We start from the raw sequence: 11,405 nt of genomic DNA on the forward strand, positions 1-11,405 counted from the left end.
TCATCTCTTGCATCTTTCATTTTGATCACTCAAGTGCTTTGTAGTACTAAAGTTTCATTTCTTGGATAGGAGTAGCATTCAATAGAAGATATAGACCAAAATCTGAGACATTATGGCACATTTGTGATATTCATCACTTCCATCTGCCAAGTAACTTTCAAGCAGCCTAATTGTGCATGTTGTGTGACACGTAAGTTGACTACTTCTAAAACGTAGGAACCAGATTGGTAGTGACACAAAAATAGTATTTTAGTATTTGAGTTTTGTATGTAGGGAAAAATATGAGTTTTAATTTATTTGTGGCTACACCTAAATATTACATTTAGGTTTTCTATGAGGAAAAAAAAAATTCCATATAGCCTTGGTGGGGTCAAGCCAATTCTTAGTTCATAAGTTAAGGTTTTGTTAATTTGTATTTAATTAAAGTCCTCAAAAAAAAAAAAAAAAAATTGTCCACTTCCAAGGACTCTCTTAATTAAATGGACATTTATGTCAAATGTTTGGTATTTGACTAAGTTTTGACTTAATTTTATTTTTGGGTGAAATAATTTATTTAAGAGAAAAATTAACGGATTCTCTAAAGTTATTAGTTTAGGAAAACTTTTTATGGAAAAAAGCAATTTTTTTTTAGTTTCTTTACATATTTTTGTATTTCTATGATATTAGTATTGAAACTTTCCTAAATTACAAAATGCCTTAAGGATACTTGTTAACAAGACCCTTTAGTTAATCTCAAGGATGAGCCAAAGACCCATATTTTTCACAAAATTTCTCTCTAAACTAGTTTGAAGAGAAATCATTCAAACTCCCCATATATCTTTATAGTGAGTGTAAATTTGATATGTATGTTAAGAACACAATCAACATGAAATTCAACAGTTAGATTTTTAAAAATTCACATACAAAAAAAGAGATATATGAGAAGTTTGAAAAATTTCTCACCAAACTAATTTGGAGAAAGACTTTGTTCCATATATATATATATATATATATTGTGAAAATTGAGCCAGAAGCTCTCTTTTTGATAAATTAAATGTCCAAGCAAATTTATTTTCATTCTTTTGCTTCTTTGTTGGAACTTTAACAAATAATAATATTTTTATTTTTAGAAATTGGAGGTTCCAAATTTAACAGAGGAATTGGAAATTCCTTTGATCTAACTTGTGGGACCCTCTTACCGATCCTAATTCTAACAACCATGCGTGGATCCCGAGCTCAAGCCCAACCTAAAAACAAAACTCATTTGGAAAACCCCATACGCCCCATAGACAACTAGACACGAGCCAGGCAAACAACCTAAAAAGTAAAACCTCAGATCCAAAGGCCACGTGCTACTAAAACAAAGCCCACAGACCCTCCTTTTATTGGGTTAAAGCTTCAACCCGATCTTATACCTATAATTACCAACCCAACTTCAAACCCAAAGTCCATTGTCCAAATCCTTCCAAATAAGATATGCCCACAACCCATCCACTATCTAAAACACATACCCACCACTCATATAAATCCAAACTTTCAACCTATGAATCCAAAACCTGAAACTTCCAATTAGTAGAAAACTACCAAAAACCTAACCCTAATGAAACCCCGATTGGGTTAGCCTTGAATTCCTTAGCTTCTAGTTTCCCTGGCCATTATAGCCTCGTTATGGGCCTAGAAAGTAAAGCGTTGGTCCAACTTCCTTGTGTTCACAAAAGTTATACTAGGTATAACTTAAGCTAACTTAAGCTTGTCTCTCTCTGGCCATTATAGCCTCGTTATGGGCCTAGAAAGTAAAGCGTTGGGCCAACTTCCTTGTGTTCACAAAAGTTATACTAGGTATAACTTAAGCCTCTCTCTCTCTCTCTCTCTCTCACATATAAAGAGGGGTTTTGCCCAAACAAAAGGAAAAAAAAAAAAAAAAAACAAATAAAAGTCTAAAAGACAGTAACATAATTTTGAGCATAATTTTTATAGTTGCATAACAATTTTCTCATAATAAGCTCAATTTCAAATTTGATGGCATAAATAGTTTTTGCAAATTGATCATAATTGTAGGATTTGAGAAAATTTAAGAATTGAATGGGCTAAACATATTGCCAACAAAAAGCAAGTCAAGTTATAATATATACATTTAATTCATCTCAAAATGGTTACATTTTGCCCGTATAGAAAAAAAGAAATCCTTTCTAAAGTTTGCTAATTTAACACCTCACATATGAAAACAAATCTCATACACAAGAAGTTGAATCCTAGGTTTCACAAATTGAAATGATAAAATAATATATATATATATATATAGAGAGAGAGAGAGAGAGAGAGAGAGAGAGAGAGAGCGTTTAGCATCGATTATTTTTGCCAACTTATTTTATTATTCAACTTATTTTTGCAACTATTCATGAATCCTACTGCAGTTTTTGGTACTATTCATGAGTTTTACTGTACTATTTTAGCTAATTTTTACCTTTTTCTACAGTACTTTCAGCAAAAAAAATTTAGTTTCAACAAAATAAGCAGATCCCAAATGAAAATGGACACATAATCTAGATCTCCTTCTTGTTGTGATAGATGCCCCAATTTGCTAATTTTGTAGAGACCTGAACTTGTTTTAAAAAGCTTTGTTTGAATGATTGATTAGAGTACCAACCACTAAGCAAGCACTCACTCCATCAACTGCATGAGCTATTTTTTCAACTTCTACTAAAGATTATAATAATGTAGCAATTAATTAATGTACAAAACGATGAAAGAAACAGAACTCTAAATAGCTTCCACATCTCCTTCCATATATATGGATCATGCAATGAGTCACGTGATAGAGATGATGATAACTATAAAATTGGTATTCCCAGTAAAGATCAAGTTAGCATATAGGAGGAAGTGTTGCATATTTTCTCAAAGGGAGGGAGGGAGGGGTGGATCCCAAAGAAGTACTTCTTAATAGCAGTAACAAAATAATAAGATGACAATTTCTCTAACCAACATATATAAATTATGCAATCATCATACTCAAACAGTGCATGTTCTTAATTTTAACAAATGTCAGACTAAAACAAACGATCCAACAAACTGTCTCTCTTGAGCTAATAAAAGAGAGTATAGATACTTGCTGTTGCATTGGATCCCCTGACTTAGAAACAATAACAATGGTCTTTCTAAAAAAAAAAAAAAAAAAGGGTTTACTGAAAGTGAGACAAATTAAGGACAGACGAAAAAACAGAGTAAGACAGAAATGTGTGAAGGAGAAGAAGAAGAAGAAGAAGAAGAAGAAATTTGGTAAATAGAACAGAAATCAAGATTCGGAAAAAGAGGATGACAATGAACAACGGCAATAAATAAAAGCAGGGAACGAAAGGAGGGAGAGGAATGAATCGACCGGACGAGAAGTTCCAGACCCGCCGCCGACCGCGAAAAGCCACCGGTCGAGTCGGATCGGGCTCGGGTGGGCGGCGGTCGGCTTTGATTTCGACCGAAATACAAAGATCAAACACTGAAGTTTGATTCCTCAAGAACAAAATCAACAGATCTACAAACCCAAAGAGAAGATCTACAAACCCAAAGAACAGATCAACGAAGAGCGAAGGTCGACGACGAAGAGCACAGATCGACGATGGAGAGGCAGAGATCGATGACGAGAAGGATCGGCGAAGAGCAGAGATCGTGAGACTGAGAGGAGAGAGTCAGAGGATGATTTTGGAAAGTGAGGACTGGAATGAGACTGCGTAATAGGATAGAGTGGACTGGAATGAGTTTCCAATTGAGTCTAATTTATAGCTTAGTTTTTTTTTTTGGAAAAAAAAAAAAGGTGGGTCCGCTCAGAAAGACCTTTTGCGGGATAATTAATGAAGAGTATTGGCCAGGAACATCGTTCTGACGCCAGGGTGGAATGGTACTGGTTGGTGATTCCACATATAGAATTTTCCAAATGGTTCCGACAATTTCTTCTATAAATTCTGGCTCTGGCCTGCAATTGCAAGAGCACCCACAATTATTTATTATTATTTTTTTTTTTATAAAAAGAATAGAAGTTAGTGATCATAAAATAAAAATAAATGAGCTACGAAAAATGGAATGAAATGCCAAAATACATTTTCTTTTTACATTAGGTAACAAATTAGTAAATTATCTATTGTCTCATTTATTATACTTTAATTGGTTTTCCCCTTTTTATTGAATATACATACACACATATATTATATATGATTTTAAAATTGATCATCAATTATAGAAATATCTTAATAAATCAAAGGCTAAAATATTCAAAATTATAATAACAACAGGGAAAAATGAACAAACGAGAGAGAGAGAGAGAGAGAGCTATAAAATGAACAGAAGCACCAACCAATAGTAAAAATCTTCTAATTGAAAAACCAAAACTAAGTATTATTGATTTATGGTCACATATTAACTAAATAGGTAAAAATGATCAATACAGGGCCAAGTACGTACTTAACAATACAAGGTAACACATTTCATAATCAATAGTAACTCCACCATCTGTTGAAATATATTTCAATCTCTGAATAAAAGGCACCAAAAGACTCCGTATTTTAAAAATTACACCTATGACAACAACTAAGTCACCATGTGATTGAAAACAAAAAATCATCATGCGATTGAATACTTCTATTGGCCATCTAGAATATGAAATATATTAAAGTTAATTTCTGTATTAATTACAATGGAATCAGCTCAGCTTTTATAATTAACAAACAAACACTTGAATATATGAGAAATCTTAGTTGACAATAACATTCAAATTCTTTTTCGAAGGACTCAAATATATGTGCCATTTAAAATTTTAAACACATTTCTAGAGATTAATCCATACACACAACACAAAGATCCTGATAACACATATCATAATCAATAGAATCAGCTTTTATAATTAACAAACAAACACCTGAATATATGAGAAATCTTACCGATATGGTTTCAAATGCAAGCCTGCTAAGTTTGCAACGTCCTTCAAAGTAGCCTTCCAAATGTTCACCTTGTCTTCAGGGCCATTCAGGATTGCTTCCGCAAGATTCCCCTTATGTTTTCGCACCTCGGATGGAGACACATCATAAAAAATGGGCAGCACTGTTTGATTTAACACCCTTTTGCATTCCATGATCTTCACCAGCTCATCCAGGCACCAATTGGAAGTAACATAGTTTTTTGAGAACACCACAACTGCAATCCTTGATGTCTTGATTGCCTTCATCAGTTCAGCCTGAATAAATTCCCCTCTATACGCATGAATCCTTTTACGTTCTAAAGCAGCAAAGAGATGGCTGGTAAATCTTGTGCGGGTATCTTCAGCATGAAAACTAATGAAGACCTCATTTTCATATGTCAATATTGGGGTTGATAAGGATGGAGCAAAGTTTTCTTGGCCCACAGAATGAGCCATGGTTGCAACACAGAGACCTAACTGAGGTAAGAGCAGTGTGCTGCCTAAACTCAAGAAGAGAAAAGGAGCAAGGACCGATAAGGGTGGAGCTAAGTAACGAGCCATGGTTGCAACACACAGTGGAGTAAAGGAGAAAGAACCAGATGTTTCTTTGGGATTTCTCTCTCTTCTTCTTTTTCTTCTTCTTCTTCTTACCCTTTTTTGTTTTTTAGCTTTCCATGTTCTCTCTCTTCCTCTTTTTTCTGTTTCTGCAAGAAATTAGTGTGAATTTAACTTTGTGTACGCTGTAGCAAATCATATAGCAATATGATTTTTATGATGAAGATACCAAGAAATTAGCATGAAACACAAAGGAGTCTAGTTTTCAAGTTTTGCACGGCCTTCTGTTTTGTTGTTCTGTACTTTTACAAAAAGCAACAAAAAGTATTCTAATCATTTATTTTGGAATGTTAAATTGAAGGATGTTGGATCTTATTTGACATAACAAGCCATGCAAATTTTAGATATTGACCAAATGTTGGTTCACCACTTGAGAGGAGTGGTAGAGAGAAGAGGATTGAGGTATTAATAGAAACTTGTGAAGGAAATTCCCCTTTTAACTGCAGTGCAGAAGCGGAAGTCAGCCTTGTAAAGAAATGTTTGCATAATATAAACTTCATTAAACATGCATTGAAGTTAGGAGACCCACTTGGTTGATTCACCAATTTTTTCAGTGTATATATATATATATAGAGAGAGAGAGAGAGAGAGAGAGAGAGAGAGTGGTCAAATGGTTAATGGTTTTCTCTATGTATACATTTGCCAAAGAAATTTATTAGAGTGAGCCTTATTGATTTGTTTTTGAGCTGATACCTAAGGACCAAGAATTAGTCCTGACTTAGAGTAATTTGGAATTTTCTAATACAAAATAAAAGTATAGAAAATGCGTGGGTTGGAATCATTTTGTACCTCCCAAAGAAATGCTTTACTAGGTTCTGACAGTAATGAAATTTAAGATTTACGTTTGTAAAATTACATCACGCAGGGTTATGTTACACTTGAATCTGTATTACTATGAAAAATATCATAGTAGCTTAAGTTATGGTTGACTCACTCTTGGTCAATTTGAAGCGCTTTCTATAACATCCTTAACAGAATGCCTTTATAGCTTACAAATTGAGCAATCTGAGTTTTCACCTTTCTGAAATCGCAATTGACAATCTGACATGTGAGTTAAAAGTGAAGCTCTTTTCTCAGTTATCTATTATGTGTTAAGAAATTTTTGTTAGATTTACTAGCTAAGAAGATTTGGTTCTGAATATTATTGCATTGTCTATGTCCTCCAAAATTAAATGTGAGGTATTAGATACTGTAGCTGAAAATACTTAGAAGTAAATCAACTAGATTATAGCTTTTTTGTTCAGATTACAGTTAATGAGTAATCCCCCAATTGAACAGATCACTGTCCTAGCTTTATCGTCCATGTCCTGATTTATGAGTATTGGGAGACCATGTGCATTCTGTATATATGATGCCTGAATACAAAACCTACAATCTTGTTATGTTGAATTCATGTAATGTCTCTGATATGCACTATTTGGAAAGCTGGCATTAACCTTCTCTAGATTAGGAATGCCAAGTGCAGCAGCAGGAAAAGAAAAAGGAGCTGCATAGAAGACATCAACAGGAAGAGGAAAAAATGAAAAGAAAGGTTGAAGAATATCGTCAGACTAGCGCACACTTGAAAGGGTATCCAGATGAAGATGTCAGAAAAGCACGGAGACTGGTTTCAACTTTCAAGCTTTCATCAGAGCAGCTGAAGAAGTGGTAGAGGTAATCAGAATGTACAATATCAAAGCCATTACCTCATAAATGGTTTAATCTGTCAAGAGATTAAGGCTTTAAATTTATGAGAATGTGTTTATTTCTAAATAGTGTTTCCTGCATACACAGTTTAATAGAAATCCTTCTGAAATTTCTTTTTTGGATGCTTTTCTTTTCATTACTAAGAAAATATTTTTGTCTTATATCTAAAACCATCCCATTTCATTGCCGTCGATTCTCATAAATCCTTTGAAGCATGTAGCATATTAGCCCTTGTGGTGAACTGAGTCAAACAGTTCAAGTAGCATAATTGTAAGTGTTGATTAATTTTCTTATATGCAGGAAATTTAGGAAGCCGCTGAGAAAGGAGGACTCAATGAACTTGTTCTAATATACATAATCACCTTGATCCAGCTAGACAGGATGTAAGTTGGTCTTTTGTTGTCTCTAAGTTTTGTGCTTTTCTTCTTATGCAATGTTGTTGTAGTGTAATGTTTTGCAAACAATTTTTTAGAATGTAAATGCTTGTAATCACTGATTACTGTGATGTTCAAATTTAATGGCTGCCGCAATAAATTTCTCTGTAGGTGTAGGAGTATTTATTGCTTTTCAGCGTCAGTTTCTCTAAGTCTCAAATATTTGTACTAAAGGCCTATACTACCACTTATTTTCAAAAACAAAACAAAACAAAAAAAACTTTTTTACACAAGACTTTGAAGAAAACATTATTTATGAATCTGGAATTTATAAGCATAAAACTCTCAACTAAATATTTCTCATGAAGCAAAAGCAAAAAAGGGAAGGAGTGCTACACAAGACAGGATAGTAATTGAGTCTTTCAAACTATAGAAGCTGGTAGGGGTAGCAATTCTGATGAGCAAGGCATCCTTATTGATTAGGGACTGTGATGACCAAAGTTAATCTCAATTGCATAATACTTTCGAATATTTTGAGAGAAAAAGAGAGTTAAAGGTTGTCTTCTAGGAGCTTTCTCTCCTTTAGAAAAAATAAGGTATCAAACAAAAAGAGAAATAAAACACTGTTGAACCTTCAATCTCAATCTAATATCCAGCATACCTGTAACTCCGGGAACTTCAAGTTCATATGGGTTAAGAATGGAAATTAAACTCTATGATATCTAGTCTCTCATTCCTCAGTAGCTTGGTGGTAGAGCAGTTGGCTGCTGGTCATAGGTTTTACTAGATATGTCTAACAAAATTTACTTAAGACCTCTTAGTTTGTAATTTAGTTTTAAAACAAGAATTGGGAGCTCCTTTGTCCTTTTCAGCACATGGCTTTCTCATGTCCTTTTATTTGTTTCTCATAAATCTTACTACTATAGCATGAGTTCAATAAAATTTGATGTAATGCATTCTCTTTATCTCTCTCTAGTGTTGATTCAGATTTTTCTATCATTTTTCCGGGATGAAAAGGATGCTGTAAGAAGTATTGATCTGTTACACAGAAGAGTTGGGGTATACACTACTGTCCATAACTTCATATATAAGTTCCTGGCTTAAAGTTGTTACTTGTTGGTTTCAATATGCATAGGGTTTGAACTTTCTAAACCGAATGGTGAGCTTTATTGAATTTTGTCTGAAATCAATCTGAAATCGTGCTGATATATCGTGGATTTCCTAATATAATTGTTCCAGCTTAGCACATCTTGCACCATAATTCCTTATATAATCATTTTAGCCTAGCACATCTTGCACCATAACTGCCAAGTGGGATACCAAATATAACTGTTGAAATACATCACTCAGTTCTATTTCCACAAATCACAGCATTTAATACATTCGGAAGGTAGAATCAGAGACTAGAATGCAGTTCGATCTCGGGAAGAATCATTCTAAAGATTCACGTGTGGTTCAACATAACTTCTGTTTCTAGATATTTACATTGATCAGCCTTCATCTTACTTCTTTTTAGGAAGGTCCTGTGCCTCGCCTAGATATGTGCTTGTTCATGTTATTGTGTATTTCGACACTTGTGGTTGCTAATATTGTTGTGGAAGAAGAATGTGAACTTATCGATGAAAGTGAACGCAGCCTTACCAATCAAAGGATAGGAAAACAGGTTCTAGGAAAGCATGGCAAGGAATCAATTACCAGCTTGCAGTATTGGGCAATTGTAATGGCTTGTTGACACCACCTCAGTTTGTTATTTCAGTAGGCTTTACTTGTTTCATGGGCTGTGTATCTGTCTTGGCGCTGGTTCTGTCCTGTCTATCTTTATTTATTTTAGTTTGTTAAAATTATAATCATTTGCAGGATCACACCAGACTGCTGTTGCCTCCAATTCCTGCAGATTACTCTTGGAATGATAGCCATTTGATCATCTATGCTCCGTTTTGAATGTCCTCGTTGGAATATTGAATGTGAATTGTGTTCAGATTTCTCCTTACAAGGCTTGGTGAGTTGCACTTTAAATCTGTCTACTGAGATATGCATGTGGAGTCAACACTAAATTAGTTATTGGAGTTGTGTTCTATAAGAGGACCATATTCTCCATGGACTTATGTGGTTAAAGGGGTGGGGTGGGACTAGGAACGGAACCAATATTCAAACCCAGGGGAGGGGGGCCAAGCTCAATGTAAGCTCGATGACTTTTATCGGTGGTATTTTTTCAAAAAAAAAATTGAGGATTTTTAGAAATTAGGACATGAACTCTAGAGGATGGCAACATTAAATCATCACCATTACCTTCAAAATTATTTGTATTTTTTCTTTTGAAAAAATCAAACATTGCAGGTGACAGGTGACTTCCCCATAATCTACAATTTTTTTTTTTTTTAAGTGTCTTTATTATTAATAACAATTCAAATAATTTCTTGACTTGTAAAGTCATGATACTTTATCCTACATAAAATTAATGTTCTAATTTTTCATTCCGTTTTTTTGTTGAGATTTCATTCCATTAATTATTTATTTAATTTTAAGATGCTTCATTATTTCCCTATCTTATAAATCTATTGTACCAAAAATTAGTTCCATACTTCCATATAATTTTTTTTTTTTATTAAACATTAAAACTTATGCTAATAATTCATTGCACAATAAGAACGTTATAATTTTTCTACTGATCGGTCAAGTGAAACATTTATTATTCAACATGAAAGCATTTATCATAATTCAATTCAAGAGAAAGAAGCGAGAGATCAGAGAAGGGAGATCTATGAAAGAAAAAAAAAAACGCCGAGCCTCTGTCACAACACATCGCAGAGAGAGATATCAGATTAGGGAAGGGGGATCTATGACCATACCTCAGCCGATATCGGATCGAGACGTGGAGAAGCCAAAGTGTTCGTGTGTAATTTGTGAAGCGGTCGGCAGCTGTGATCGAAGTCAGTGAAGCGGAGCGGTGGTCCGAAGAATCAGAGTTGGAGGTCCTGAGTTGACTGACTGAGAAATTTTGGGAAAAAATGGTCGGTGTTTTATGATTTGAGATTGTTTTGTTGGGATTAGGGTATTGCACTGGGTGCAATTCATCCACCCTTCACTCCCACTATTTTTTCACTTTTCGCTTTTTTTTACTTTAATTTTTTTAATTTTTCTAACTTTTTTCTTAATATTTTTTAATTAAACGGTTGATGTTAAAACTTGCTTTTTGCAACTATCAATCACAGTCATTCATAAACATTGCACCTGAATTTAATCCGTTTTGTTAGTAGACTTTGGTAACTTGGTATTTACGTTGAACGGATAAAAGTTGAGGTTTTATCCCAAAAAAAATAAAAAGCTTTAAACGCTGCTGTTACACCAAGTGGCTTCATCGTATTACACAAATTTTTTAAGTTTTAAAATATATATAATTTTTCTTCTCCTATAATTTATAAGTTGATAAAATATATCTTAAATTTCTTATCAAATTTTTTTTTTTGGGATAAAGTTGCAGTTTGATAAGGGGAAATCATAGCACACAGCACCATAGGCTTAGCCCGTCGGCTTCTACTCAGGCTGAAGGGTTAAGTCATGAAGGATGCTGACTTTGACGCTGACGAACAGGGACAGGCTGACGGGGAAGGAAATCCGCGAAGAGCTTAAGGGGCTGATTTCGTTCAAAGGCTGATGACCCTTCATGGCTGAAGGGAATGAGACAAGCTGACGGGTCAGAGGCCGACGGTTCTAATAAAACCATGACTTGTACTCCACGCTCAATGATAGAGTCTTATAAGGAAAGGATTCCGCAATCTACGCTCATAAGGATTCCTATATGAAAAAGA

At 34.3% G+C, this 11,405-nt stretch overlaps 1 non-coding gene across 1 annotated transcript; it reads right to left on the minus strand.

Moving 5' to 3' along the window:
• Positions 1-2,895: 2,895 nt before the first annotated feature.
• LOC112034528 (uncharacterized) lies at positions 2,896-10,720 on the minus strand. Its single transcript, XR_010632905.1, has 3 exons — positions 10,446-10,720; positions 4,905-5,625; positions 2,896-3,943 (listed from the first exon to the last, which is right to left on the minus strand). It is a non-coding gene; the product is annotated as an uncharacterized LOC112034528 (transcript).
• Between the last annotated feature and the right edge of the window lie 685 nt (positions 10,721-11,405).

Source organism: Quercus suber, unplaced genomic scaffold (assembly GCF_002906115.3).
Source record: "Quercus suber isolate HL8 unplaced genomic scaffold, Cork oak 2.0 scaffold_328, whole genome shotgun sequence".
NCBI classification, from domain to species: domain Eukaryota; kingdom Viridiplantae; phylum Streptophyta; class Magnoliopsida; order Fagales; family Fagaceae; genus Quercus; species Quercus suber.